A 13,278-nucleotide genomic window follows, 5' to 3' on the forward strand; every position below is an offset into this window, starting at 1 on the left:
GATGACTGAATATCAAAATTAATAAAAAGCACTTTGGCATAAAAAAAATCGGCTACCTGGTAAATTCCAAGTCTTTTAATTTGTGACTGAGTATCAAAAATTAATATAGAAACACTTTTGCATAGAACTCAGATTTGGTAATCAAGTCTTTTAATTGGTGACTGAGCATTAAAATTTTAATAAAAAGCACTGCATAGAAAAACTCAGCTACTTGGTAAATTCTAATAATTCTGGTAAATTGCTGACTGAGCATAGAAAATTAATAAAAAAGCTGCTTTTGCACAGAGCAAACTCAGCTACTTGGTAAATTCTAAGTCTTTCAATCGGTGCATATTTACTCCCGCCGTTTATCCGTGCCATTTAACCAAACACTTGGAAAGCTATAGTTTATATGACTATCTTAGTTCTACGACTATCTACCTTAGTTCTGTCCTGGACGGATGTTAGATAGAGTTATATATTAAAAAGGAACTGACATCATTTTTATACAATCATTAATAGGGGCTTATGTTAGATTTGTCTCTCACTCGATCAGGCTATCTGTCTGGGCTTTTTTAACAATTAGCCATGCCTTGACCACAACTACTTGAATTTAATTCCTTCGTTCAATTCCTTTAATTCAGGTCTTTCAAAATATTGATTTTTTTTCATGAGGGGGTAGGAGAGAGGAGGAAGATAAAGAAAACGAAAGGAAAAGGGAACAAAGAAAAAGAGGAGGAAACAAAATTTAATTTCGCAATATGCCTTCTATAAAAATTATGGTACTTAAGTCTTATAACCGCCACACTCAAGTTCTTGGTCTTAGTAGAACTGGTTTCTTTCTGTATTTCAATATGTATTCGGTGATAATCAGCGTAGCATGAGAGATAAACTACAATGTAGGTATATGTAATTAGATATTTTATGTATAGAGTTGGTATTTTGGTTAAGTTAGATAGAAACCATTTAAATACCATTTAATGAAATGTGTTCTATGTGGCTTGACTTCCATAATTTTCTGTTGCAGTTCCCATTATTGTGTTACTTAAGTATTTCATTTTCATCATATTTAGTTATATTTCATTAGGATTAGCCTAATTTCTCTTCTTTAGTGTGGTGGCTATAAGAAATAAGTACCAAATTATTTTTATTTATTTATTCAGTTTAGAATAAGCTTATTACTGAGCTCTTATTGCTCGAGGATTTTTTTTTGTGAACCAGCTCAAAAAGTGCCGATCGAGGAGCCGAAATGGGTATCGGGGTGCAAAGTTCCTTGGAACCTCGGTAGTTCTTGGAAGTCAAAGGAGGGTCTTAAGATATAGTAATGTCTAGACATCAGTATCATTAGCTTTCCGGAGGAAAAGGCGTTACAAAGAACTGGAGTTGTTTTATTGATCAATTGAATCTGTATGACCGTCTGCACAAAACTCCGATAAAAAGGTCTTACTATTTTCTGAAGGTCTGTCACGTCAATTCCGGATACAACGACGCTCCATTTCCTTTCTAGCCTGGAAAATTAAAATGTTAATATTTGTTTATGAAACCCTGTGGTGACACAGATCGATCTCTGCTTGGCAATATGGGGGTCAAGGGTTCGATTGCCGTAGGGCTTGAAATTGCATGGAGATTATCACTAGAATCTTCAAATAATCAAACAAAAAGAAAAAGAATTTTTTTTTTATTTGTGAGTGAGGAAAAAGGACAACGTAAATTCTTAAGCTAAGTGTTAAAATATGGTTAAAGTGTCACCTTTCCCACAACCATGCTGCCCTAAAATATTCTCCATAGCATCTAACAAGCACTGTCAGGCTAGATAATTTGTTTCTAACTATAATCAAGCTAACTACTCTTCAATTACTGTATTCACAAAGGGATCGCTCACGTTCACCCACTTGGTGTACATATTAGAGCCCCAGGTCTGTCACACAGTCCCACCACGCATGACACAGTCCCTGCAATGCCTGGCACACTTTTGCTACGGTTGGCACACTTTCTTCACGCTTGACACACAGCGCCTGGTCTAGTGATTTCTGAAAGTCGGTCACCATTTACCGTCACTCATTACAGATTTTCATTTATCGGTTTCAATAAATTTCCTAAATTCACTAGTTACTTGTTTTTCATTCAGTAGCCAACGCTGTATTCTTATCTTATCTCTGTCTTTGTGTTTACCATATTTTAATAACACGTTTATAACCAAGCTCGTATCCAGGATTTTTTTTTGGGGGGAGGGGTACAAAAAACTTCAAAAAACACATCAAAAGTTTGTGTGTTTATTTTTAATACATTTTCACGAGTCAGATAAATTGAATTGAATTGAATTGAATTTATTTATAGCCCGTTATAATACACATGAAAAACGGAGTAAAATGTGAATAAAAGAAAAGAGGAAAAAGAAAATGAAATAAAAAACTACACAAGAAACTTTTCAACACTTCACCTTACTTAAAAATAATTAAAACATACAAAAGCAAAACATTCATTGAAACAAAATAGCTCTCCATGGGTGCCGACCAATTCTATTATTATAAGCTTCTATGCTTTTTCTGATAGAAGCATTCGGGTCTATGATGCCGTATCTTTTAGTGACCCAGGAGTTGCTTGACCATGGTGGAAGGGCAAGCAGGTATTTGGCATACCGGAAATAGATTCGCCGAAGCTCCTTCGTCTCGGTTATCGTAAACGTACGCCAAAAAGGTGCAAGGTATAAGAAGTTCGGGAGTGCAGAAGCATTGTAGAGTTTCGCTAGCAGTTTACGGTTGAGTCGAAGTTTGTTTGCTACCAAGCTACCGTATGCAGCTGCTGTTCGACGTTGGAAATGAAGGATCAAGAGCCTTCTTGTTGCTTTGAGAGTGTCACCGATAGGAAGCCCTAAATATTTCATTTGTGATTTTGGGGAAACTGGCGCGCCGTCGAGATTAATAGTAAATCCTGCTCGAGTTTCAACCCAGTTGAACAGAACCACGTCCGATTTTTCTCTATTGAATGTAAGGTTAATCTTAGCATATTCTTTACTTAAAATAGCAAAATTTCTTTCGAACGACTGTACTGTTCGACTAGGGTTAAAAATATCATCTGCATAAGCGATAAGTGACACATCAATCCCTTTTAAAATACACGAAGGAACTGCGCTGGATTGGGCGTTCAGGATACAGTTATTAAAGGCAACTGGAGAGGTAAGGGCACCCTGTCTGACACCTCGACGGACTGGAATAACGAAACGTGTTATGGTCCCATCAGGTAGTCTGATAACAACAGCAAGATGGTTATACATATCATATAAAGCACGAATGGCAGACGTGTCAACTCCCCGTTTATATTAAAATATTTAGAAGACTTACCCAGGGACTGTTCCCTCCTCAACGCACCACTCTTTACGCTAAAGTTTTTTACTGTTTTAAAAAGTAGAGTTGAAAGAAAGAGTCAAACTTTAGCGTAAAGAGCGGGGTGTTGAGGAGGGAACAGTCCCTTTAATATACGGAGTAATTTCTGTTCGTTTTAAGTTTTAATATCGCTCCTTACTTTCAGTTAAAAAAGCTTGTTTTTTTTTATTTAATTAAAGAGGAGAGTCAAACTTCTGCCGTGTGTACTTTATCAAAGGCCTTCAAAATATCCATGCACATGGTCGGAGTCAGTTTCTCCCATTTCTGACCTGTTTTCACTTATTTTTGTCAAATTCAGCAAAATTTTGCTATAAATTTAATATGTAAATTACAATTACCTAATATGTACTTCATGTAAATTTTGTTATTTACTTAGAGTGCGAAAACAACCGTTTTAGCTTGTCGATAGGTGATAAAGAGTCTTACCTAGTAATCTGTTGCTGGTCTTTCAACGACAGAAGAAGGTCAAAAAGATCTTTAGGTCCGTATAATGGCTTGTAAGATGACAAATCTGAAATGTTTAATTTAATTTATTAACGAGTCTAATTATTGTTGTTGTGAAAAACTTTGTATCATAAAGAATTTACCGTATCGTATGTTTGATCCCAAGTTTATATGAGAGTTTGAATCCGATGATAGTCAGCATGAACATCAAACTGCAGGAATTGGATGGAAAAAATAAAAAATTAAGTCAAAATAAATTATCACATCAAAGACGATACAACAGATACAAATTAGAATTCCTAAGAGGAACAGAAATTAGAATGAATGCTCAGATCAAACTTAAAACGAACTGAAATTACCACAAACAAGAGTAGGGCTAGTGCTTTTTAAACATCTCATGGACAATAGACTCATTTACAGTTTGCTGAAAACTGCTATATTTTGAGCTAGTTTTTCTTTCATTTGCCTCAAAATCAAAACTAAAGCAATAAAAATACATCACATTGCTTAATCAACGTTAAAAGTGGTGTCACTTCCATTCTCTCTCAAACCCTTTAAACTTCGTTGTCAAAAATGCTATGTATTTAACGATGTGGCTTTTTTTTATACCTACATTTTTTTTTATACTAATATTTTTTTTAAACCTACAAATAAAAGGAAACAAGAAACATATAATCTTAATAATCGATAATTGGAGCGAATGAAAGTAAACTGACTGTTCAATATATAATAATGTTTATTTCTGGAAATCTACACAATTTTCGATGCTTCAATGTTACAATTATAAGAAACAAACCGTTTAAAATATATTTTATTTCAAGTAAAGCACCAATGAGCCCTTTAGTAGATCACGAAAGTCTTTCAGTCCTTTTATGGAAAAAGCCAGTTGGAGATGCTTTTACATCCTAGTTACACGAATATAATATTTTGAGTCCCCTTGTCAGTCAGAAACACACCCTGAAAGTTTTTACTCAATCTCCATAGTCGTTCTCAAGATATTGCACATACGTAAATTTTGAAAGTCTGGGTGAATATACTCTCTTTGTTTTGCCTCCCTGCTTCACTGTAAATAGATTCAAATTACAATTGGGCTTACAGTTCGTAAAGCTTTTAGATGTATTGTAGACGTACATTTTTCTTCTCGCCCCATCTCCTCTCTCTAAACCAAAAAACGGGAAGGTCCCTTACTTCTTCCCCATCAACCCCATACACACTCCGAAAGCATTGAATCGTTCCCCTCGTTCCCAATATGTCGCAGCTACAGCATAACCTAGATACATGGTTTCTTCGGTTTACTCCTTCCTACCCCCACTGAGCTAAAATCTGAGGATCAAGCAACACCCACGCCCCCAAATTTCAGCTCAAACCCCCAAGCTGTCCAATACGTTATTTTGATTCCTGGGACTTATTGCACAACTGAGACGTATAGCATCAAACTTTTAAGAAGATTGGAAACAATTTTTTTCCAAATTCCCTTCTGCTCCTTCCCCTAAGTCAAGATTTGGTGTCCACTTGGCTCCCTCTAAATTTAAATTAAAGTTTAAGCTAGAATACCTAAGCCATTTCTAATCTATTGTAAATGGAGTGTTTTGATCCCGCCATAGCATGTAGTGTCTTCTGTTTACCTGGCTACTTAACCATGAACAAATTAGAGATACTTTAGAGGACTGTGGTGCATAAATGTTTAGGTATATCAGGAAATACATTTTTAGCCACCTCCCTTCTGCCCCCCCAAGGCCTAATTTGAATTTCACTGGCCCCCCTAACATTTCCTTAAATATGTAGTAGTAGTAGTAGTAGTAGTAGTAGTAGAACAATTTTATTAGAAATAAACATTTCTTAATCAATAGCACAACATAAGCGAAGCTTGCGAGGCAGTGCTAAATTCAAAGAAAATAAAGAGACAATATGGAGAATAAGAAAATATGGAGAATTAGACCATATACCGAAATCAACAAAAAAACAAAAAACAAAAAAAACATAAACAATACACTCCCTTGCGTGACCCCAAGACAACAACAAAAAAACAAAAAAATACATAAATATTACAAATGAATAAGCTATGTAAAATTTATTTTAGTTAATCTGTTTCAAAAGCATACCTACCGAGCAACTCCACACGTAAATCAGACTTAAACTGGTCAAGGCTACCTATTTCCTTGATATCTATACTCAGTTTATTCCAATGTTTTGAAGCCCTGTAAATAAGTGAAAAAGAAGACCTACTTGAAACTAATCGAGGAACCTCAGTATTACCTCGTATCCGAGTAATGTGGTGGTGAACATCAGACCTCTCAAAAAATATTCCGGTAAAACAATCAGGAAGGCTACCTCTGTAATACCTATATATAACAATCAACGTATAAAATCACGTAATCCAGCTGCAGGCATTATATGTAAGTCTCTATACATAGACCTCAAAGACTCCTGATTCCCAACACCACAAAAAACTCGGATAGCATTATTCTGGATCACACGGATTGGACGAACTATCGAAGGGAAAGTACCAAGCCAAATCGACGAGCAATACAAAATATAAGGGTGAATCAGGGAAAAATATAACAATCGTAGAACATTTGGGGGGAAAATATGTTTTAATTTGCGCATGATACCTAAGTTACGTGACAGTATTTTCGAAACTGACTTCACATGATCTTTAAATGATAGGGTTTCATCAACATTGATTCCGAGGTATTTGGTGAATCTTGTCCGTTTAATAATTCCCCGCTCCGAAATTATTTCCGTAAATCAAGGGTAAAAATTCGGAGATCGAGAGAAAATAAAAAAATTTGACTTATCTATATTCAGGTCAAGGTGGTTTATTTTAAGCCATGTACATATCCTGCTCATTGCTGCATTTATCGTTGACATGAGCAGTTCTTCTGTAGGGGAAACACTCACCAAGGTTGTATCATCAGCAAATAAGGGCATAGTAAGCTGGGTCTTACTCGGACTATTGTCAACAAAGTCGTCAATTCTGGGCAGAACTTTCACAACATGCGGTAGATCATTAATAAAAATTAAAAACAGAGTCGGACCCAGTACGGATCCTTGGGGAACCCCCCAATTAACAACATTTTTACTAGACAAAAATTCTTGTAAATTGACATACTGCTGTCTATTTTGAAGATAACTGCAAAGCAAAGCCAATGTAGCACCCCTTAATCCATAAAATTCACATTTTTTTAATAATATTCGATGGTCAACAGTGTCAAACGCCTTAATTAAGTCCAAAAAAACACCAGCTACCCTAAGCTTTTTATCAAGAGCATCATTAATTATAGTAGTAATAAATGAAATCGCCATTTCTGTTGTTCTGCCCTTCCTGAAACCAAACTGATTTGTATGTAGAAGTTTATGACGCTCCAAATGCTCATAAATTCTAATATTAATACATTTTTCTAAAACTCGTGAAACAACAGGTAATAATGAAATTGGTCTATAATTCCCCAGATCATTCTTATTACCACCCTTAAACACAGGAGTTATTCTTGCAATTTTAAGACAATTGGGGAACTTCCCTTGCTTAAAGCAAGCATTAATAAGGGACGTTAATATATGTGAAATGCTTGGAAACACGGCTTTTAAAACAAGAAGGTTAAAGGAATCACTCCCAGCCGAAGAACTTTTCATCTCAAAGATAATCTTACGAACTTCATCATGAGTAACAGGTCTTAGATACATTGATACATCGACAGAAGTCTCAAGCGGAGGATCATTATCAGAAGCTACTATAGTACGAGAAAATCGAGCCCCAACAGTTGCAAAATGTTCCGAAAGGGCATTACAAATTACAGCAGGCTCATTCGATTTTAACCCATCACTTGTAGTAACTTCATCAGGCAGAACCGGATCTGTTGAAGATATAACACTTTTAATAATTTTCCAAGTTTTAGCTGGGTTACCACAAGCATCTTTAAATTTACACTCCAAATATTTTTTCTTCGCGTTTCTCAAAAGTTTATTAAGAGCATTTCTATAATTTTTATAAACTCTTGTGCAAACTGGATCGTTTTCATTCCTTATTGAATCCCTATATACTTGGTCTTTCTTATTTATGCACCGCAGAAGACTAGGTGACACCCACGGCTTTTTGGGCATCGTTTTCCTTGACCTTGTCCGATTCACTACACAAGTTTTACTCAAAATAGAGATCAATATATCACAAAATCTTTGAAAACTTATATTTATATCATCTAGATTTTCAACTTTATTATTCCAATCAACATTAGAAATCTCTTGTTTAAACTTTTCTAAGTTACCCTGGTTGAGCACAGGTAACATACTCATTTTCAGTCTAGAACCTTGCTGCCTCGGAAAACAAACTTTAAAACTTGCCGAAATCCCAAAATGGTCAGAAACATCAGTAACAATAACCCCTGGATCTAAAAATTTAGAATTAGAAAGGATATTATCAAGTAGCTTTGCCGTTAAAGTGGTAACACGCGTACAAATATTGATAGTGGGAAATAAACTATTTGACATGCAAAGCTGTAGGAAATCTATAGGAATATTCGAATTCATATCGTTAAGGTCAATATCAAAGTCCCCAAGCATGAAGAATGGGTGCGAACCAGTAGGTAGTTTTTTCCAACTATTCCTCCAAAATATCCAAAAAGGCCGGTATAGACCCAGATGGTGGTCTATATAGTACAACAACATAAACATCTTTTTGCTTAAGCCTGAGCTGAAGGATAAGTGGCTCAAATAACATCTAGTGAAACAGCACTAGATCACTTCTTACCAAAACCTCGATATCACTCCGTATATAAGCTCCAATACCCTTTATGTTGACGAAATTGACGATTCCTATGATAAAATGTATACCCTGGAATATCCAAGAGAGCAGAATTATGCTCATTTAGCCATGTTTCTCTGAGACCATTAACCTGAAAAATGGAAAGTTCACATATCTCGCTTATAAAATTAAAAGATGAATTCAAACCCTGGCAGTTAAAATGGAAAACTCTGAGATCTTCAGAATCACCACCACCATTCCCGGACCTCAAACCATCGTTAAATAGGTACTTTGAATTATAAGAAACATATTGACCAGCAATTCCAATATCATAATTCCGGCGGAGCTGTTCCGTAACATGCTACCAAAATCCACAAATGAAGCTTCCAAAATTTTAAGACGACTGTTGCCCGGGGTGCCGCGATCACCATCAACCCTATTCATACAGTTTTACAACAAAGTAATATGGCCTCATCTCCACAACAAAACAAAAAAGAAAAGAAAAAGAACTAAACAAGAACAAAATAGAATATAACAAACAACAAAAGAATGACACTTTCCATCTCAGAAAAAAACAAACACAAAAAGAAACAGGCCGTATTTCGTTAACCCGTAACGAATCCATGTACAAGTTACCAAATACAACGGCTACTAATTCCCACAATCACACAACCATAATTATTGCGACAAAATAGTAAGTTTTATTTTTTATTAAATTTCGTTATTATTTTTTTTAATTGATCTTTTCAATAACAAATAAACACTCACTAATTCTAACAACTGCAACAAAAAAAAAACAAAAACTAAGAATCCAACAAACACTTAGCATTGTACCAAGGCACTTTAATAACACGGTTGTCCTTTTTAACAGAGATGCTGGGTGGTAGGGTAGGAGGTACCCAGCATTCCACACCTTTATCCGCCAAACGCTTACGTAACCCAAGTAATTCTTTACGCAAAACCCGCACACGTGGTGAGACATCATCACTAACAAAAACAGACTTATAAACACCGAACTCTTTCCCTTTTAATTTTTTCGCATTACTTAGAATCAAAAAACGTGCCTGGACACTGTCCACCCTAATTTTAACAAAATTCTTGGAACAGTGAACCACAGTGAATGGTGGCAACTTGTCAGGTGGGAGTGACAAACCAGCTACAATCACCTCAGAAACCCGAGATGCAGCCTCATTCAAGGGTACATCATTAAGGCCCCAAAACAGCAAATTATGCAACTTGTCCCGATTTTCATCAACAAGAGACAGAGACACAACCACATTCATTTCCTCATTGCATTTCTTAATCAGCTGTGACTGGGCTTTTACAACACTTTGCAGAGCTAGAAATTCTGATTTCACTGTTGCAATTTCATTGTCCGTTGGACTACTTTTATTTTCAAGCACCATAACAGGACTTTTAACTGCACCCAAATCGTTCTGAATTTCAAGTACACTCTGCTTTAGGGTTTCCATGTTCACATTTATAGATTGGACCATTTCCAAAATTTTAATGATATTCTCTGCATTCGTTTTCTGGCAGTCCGCATTAACACTCGTATCCGAATTACTAGTAGAATTCATAACCGGATCCGATAGCTCAGCTTCTGTTCGGTTATGTTTGGGTCTGGCTTTCTTTCCCATCCTGACTGTATCAAAATAATATGTCACCTACCTTTGCAAAAACTTATTTTTTACCCACGCTAGTTTACAGCGTGCAATTTGCATAAACCGTTAAAAGGGCACGGCTAACACCACATCAGGATTCATCAGGAACTAGCTTGAACGCAGAACTCACTCCTTTATATCCAAAATTATATTGTAACAATTAATTTAAGCAATTATCGCTATTATTCACATAAGTCTACAACATGGCATAGCATCCGTTGTATCCGGGCAGAAGCAGTCAGACAAGTTTATCCATTGACTGCTGAATGAACTTACTATCTCAAGCCGTTCCAAAGCTATTGGAAATACGATACTTCGAATACCTCATATCAATAGTGCTTTTGGATTTACCTCGCTGTTTGGACGTGAAAAATTCTAACTCCCATGAAGATTTTCGGTCCAAAAACGTTAAGATTGACAAAAGCTCCCCCAACACAAAATTTGAAGTCTCTTCATCCTTCCCAACACCACCAAAGGTTTTGAACCACACGCCCCTCCCCTGGTCATTCCGAAGATATGACAAATATATTATATTGATGGTCTGGGTGCCCAGAGTGTCATTAGATTTATCTCTGCTCCCTCCAAAAGTCAGAATTTGAAGTCTACTTAATAGCACAATGCCTCATGAAAGTCACAACTCGATCTCCCAAGCCGTTCTTGAAATATCCCTGATACTATATTATGTTAACCTGTTAAATATAGTGTCTTTCGTTTTGTAATACGAATTCACCTTGAATAGACTCTAATCCAACAGGGTTTAAACTCCCAAACTTCTAGGCAGAATTGATGCGAAATGTGTTTAGCCCTTCTCTGCCATCTAACCGACGGTCAAATTTGAAGTCCATGTGCCTTATACCTCCCCAACTTCACCCGTCCCATTCTTTCTCCTGCACCACTTAGAAGTTTCATCGCCATCCACCTAACCTTTCCTAATTTATTGTAGTTAATTCTTTTTGATAGCCTTGACCCGCATAGTCTCTTTTAATTCTTCTTCTCACCCAAGTCACTTTTCAATGTTTACTTGCTCAACTTACAGTCCTTGTTATTTTTAACTTGAAGACAAGTTATTTTTAACTTGATACTTGAAGAAGTTTCCTGAATATTCCAGACACTAATTTGATAACCTGTCAATGCACAGCGTCTGTTTACTCACCTCTTGTTACTTACCTTGTTACCACCTTGTTACTTACCTCTGCATAGATTACAAACAATATAGGACTTGATCCATATAGGATCATGACCCAAACCTATGATCCATCTAGGATCATAAAAATTGGTTTAACCCCTTCCCCTCCTTCCAATGTAATATTTGAAATCTTGTTTGTCCACCCTTCCTTGTACTTTCCCCAACAGTAACTTTCAAATTCATCCCCCAAGCCGTCCTTAACATATACAGTATTTCGACGAGCTGGATAGACATAGTGTTTTTGGCTTAACTCTGCCCCCCCCCCCATGTCAAATTTAAGGTCCAATTGCCTCTCCCTTATAGAAATTTTTCCAAGCTTTAACAAGCTGCGTCCAAGAAATTGTAGGTATGACGCATAGTCTGTATGAATTGTAGAATTTTAGTCTGGTAACGCATAGGGTCTTTTATATTACCTCGCTACTTAAATATGTCTAGACTTTAAGTTCTATAGGAGCTTGTAGTACAAATACGACTTAATGATTAGAGACAGTTCTTTTATTCCCATCCCCTACCGTCAACATAATAAGATAGAGAGGGTTGGTTACCCTCTATTTACTTTTGACTCTTAACAATGGTGTTAGAACTTCCCTTTCAATTCAATCAGCCACCTCCAAGGTTTCAATGATCTCCCCTTCCATAAGAAGTGGCTGGGAATAAAACGCATTGATACATTGAAGGTTTATGGTTCTTTGCTGTACATTATAATGCAACAAAGCACAAAAATAAAACAGCAAGCTTGGCTAACTTAGGTAGTGGTACAAAACACTCTTGATCTCAAGAACGTAGGTACGAGCTGGTGGTGAGGGCGTCTTAAATTGCTCAAAGTAAAATATTAAAAATAAGATTCCTTAATTTTTGGGTGAAAGGTGACTCTGCGGAGGAAAAAAAAATGTTAAATAAAGCGACTATCTTACCCGCGTGGATAGGTAAAAAATATTGACTAAATGGGAGGTGAAGGTTTTTCTTTCGATAAACCCAGAATTTACAGGTAATTTTTGAAAGTCTACCTTTCTTTGTCCAACGGTTGAAGCTCGAATTAAAACTTTCAGGGACAAATAGACCGAGATAAATAGGGGACAAATTGGCTCTAAACTTTGTATGGAGGGGGTGAAACGGCCACAATATTTCTTGGATCCTCGCAAAAAAGTACAGGGTATATCACTGCTAGTACACCAATAAAGTATCTGCGCACAAAGTTGAACTGTTTCAATGATTCATCTTCAAGAAATGGGGGCCTTAAACATGACATAGAAGTTCTTCACCTTCTCCTTAAGCGTCTTCTGATAGTTTTCCTAAAATATTTAAGCTCTGCGAACTTGTTTTTAACATACCTGTATCCCAGGAAGAGAGTTCGTTCCATTTCAAGTTCATTTCCTGAATATCCCTCTCACTTCGAGCCCTTATCAATATTCTGCCCTGTTCCTTAGCCAGGTTAACCAATGATTTCAGCAAGCGTTTGTCCCAATTCATCTAGAAGGGTTTTCACATGACATTAGTTCTGTCATTACAATTGTAGGATGTGTAATTTAGTCAAAATCACCGTAGTCTAAAACCTTATATTCTCTGCTTGAATATATTATGATATAAGGATTGAGATAGTATATATATAACAAACAAATATAAAGTAGAAACAAAAGGGAAAATCTTTTCAAGACAGTGGAAATCAGTTCTGTGAATATTTCGGCCCTATGTCCAAGGGCCGTCTAAAGCACAATACGAGAACAAGAGAGAAAATATGTATATATAAATAAGCTTACATCAAATTATGAGAATTAAAACTAAATCATGTTTTCTAAAAGTTTTTTTAAAAACAGCCCTAGCATCCTTACTTCAACGAAATTCAACCAGGACTGACAAAAAGAATGAAGTGAGAATATAAATTCA

The 13,278-nt window shown here is 36.2% G+C and overlaps 1 long non-coding RNA gene across 1 annotated transcript; it reads right to left on the bottom strand.

The window, feature by feature from the left end:
* Positions 1 to 1,426: 1,426 nt before the first annotated feature.
* Positions 1,427 to 12,865, bottom strand: LOC136043556 (uncharacterized). The gene is made up of 3 exons (XR_010621645.1): positions 12,726 to 12,865; positions 3,789 to 3,873; positions 1,427 to 1,487 (listed from the first exon to the last, which is right to left on the bottom strand). It is a non-coding gene; the product is annotated as an uncharacterized LOC136043556 (long non-coding RNA).
* Positions 12,866 to 13,278: the final 413 nt, after the last annotated feature.

Source organism: Artemia franciscana, unplaced genomic scaffold (assembly GCF_032884065.1).
Source record: "Artemia franciscana unplaced genomic scaffold, ASM3288406v1 Scaffold_7192, whole genome shotgun sequence".
Taxonomy (NCBI): domain Eukaryota; kingdom Metazoa; phylum Arthropoda; class Branchiopoda; order Anostraca; family Artemiidae; genus Artemia; species Artemia franciscana.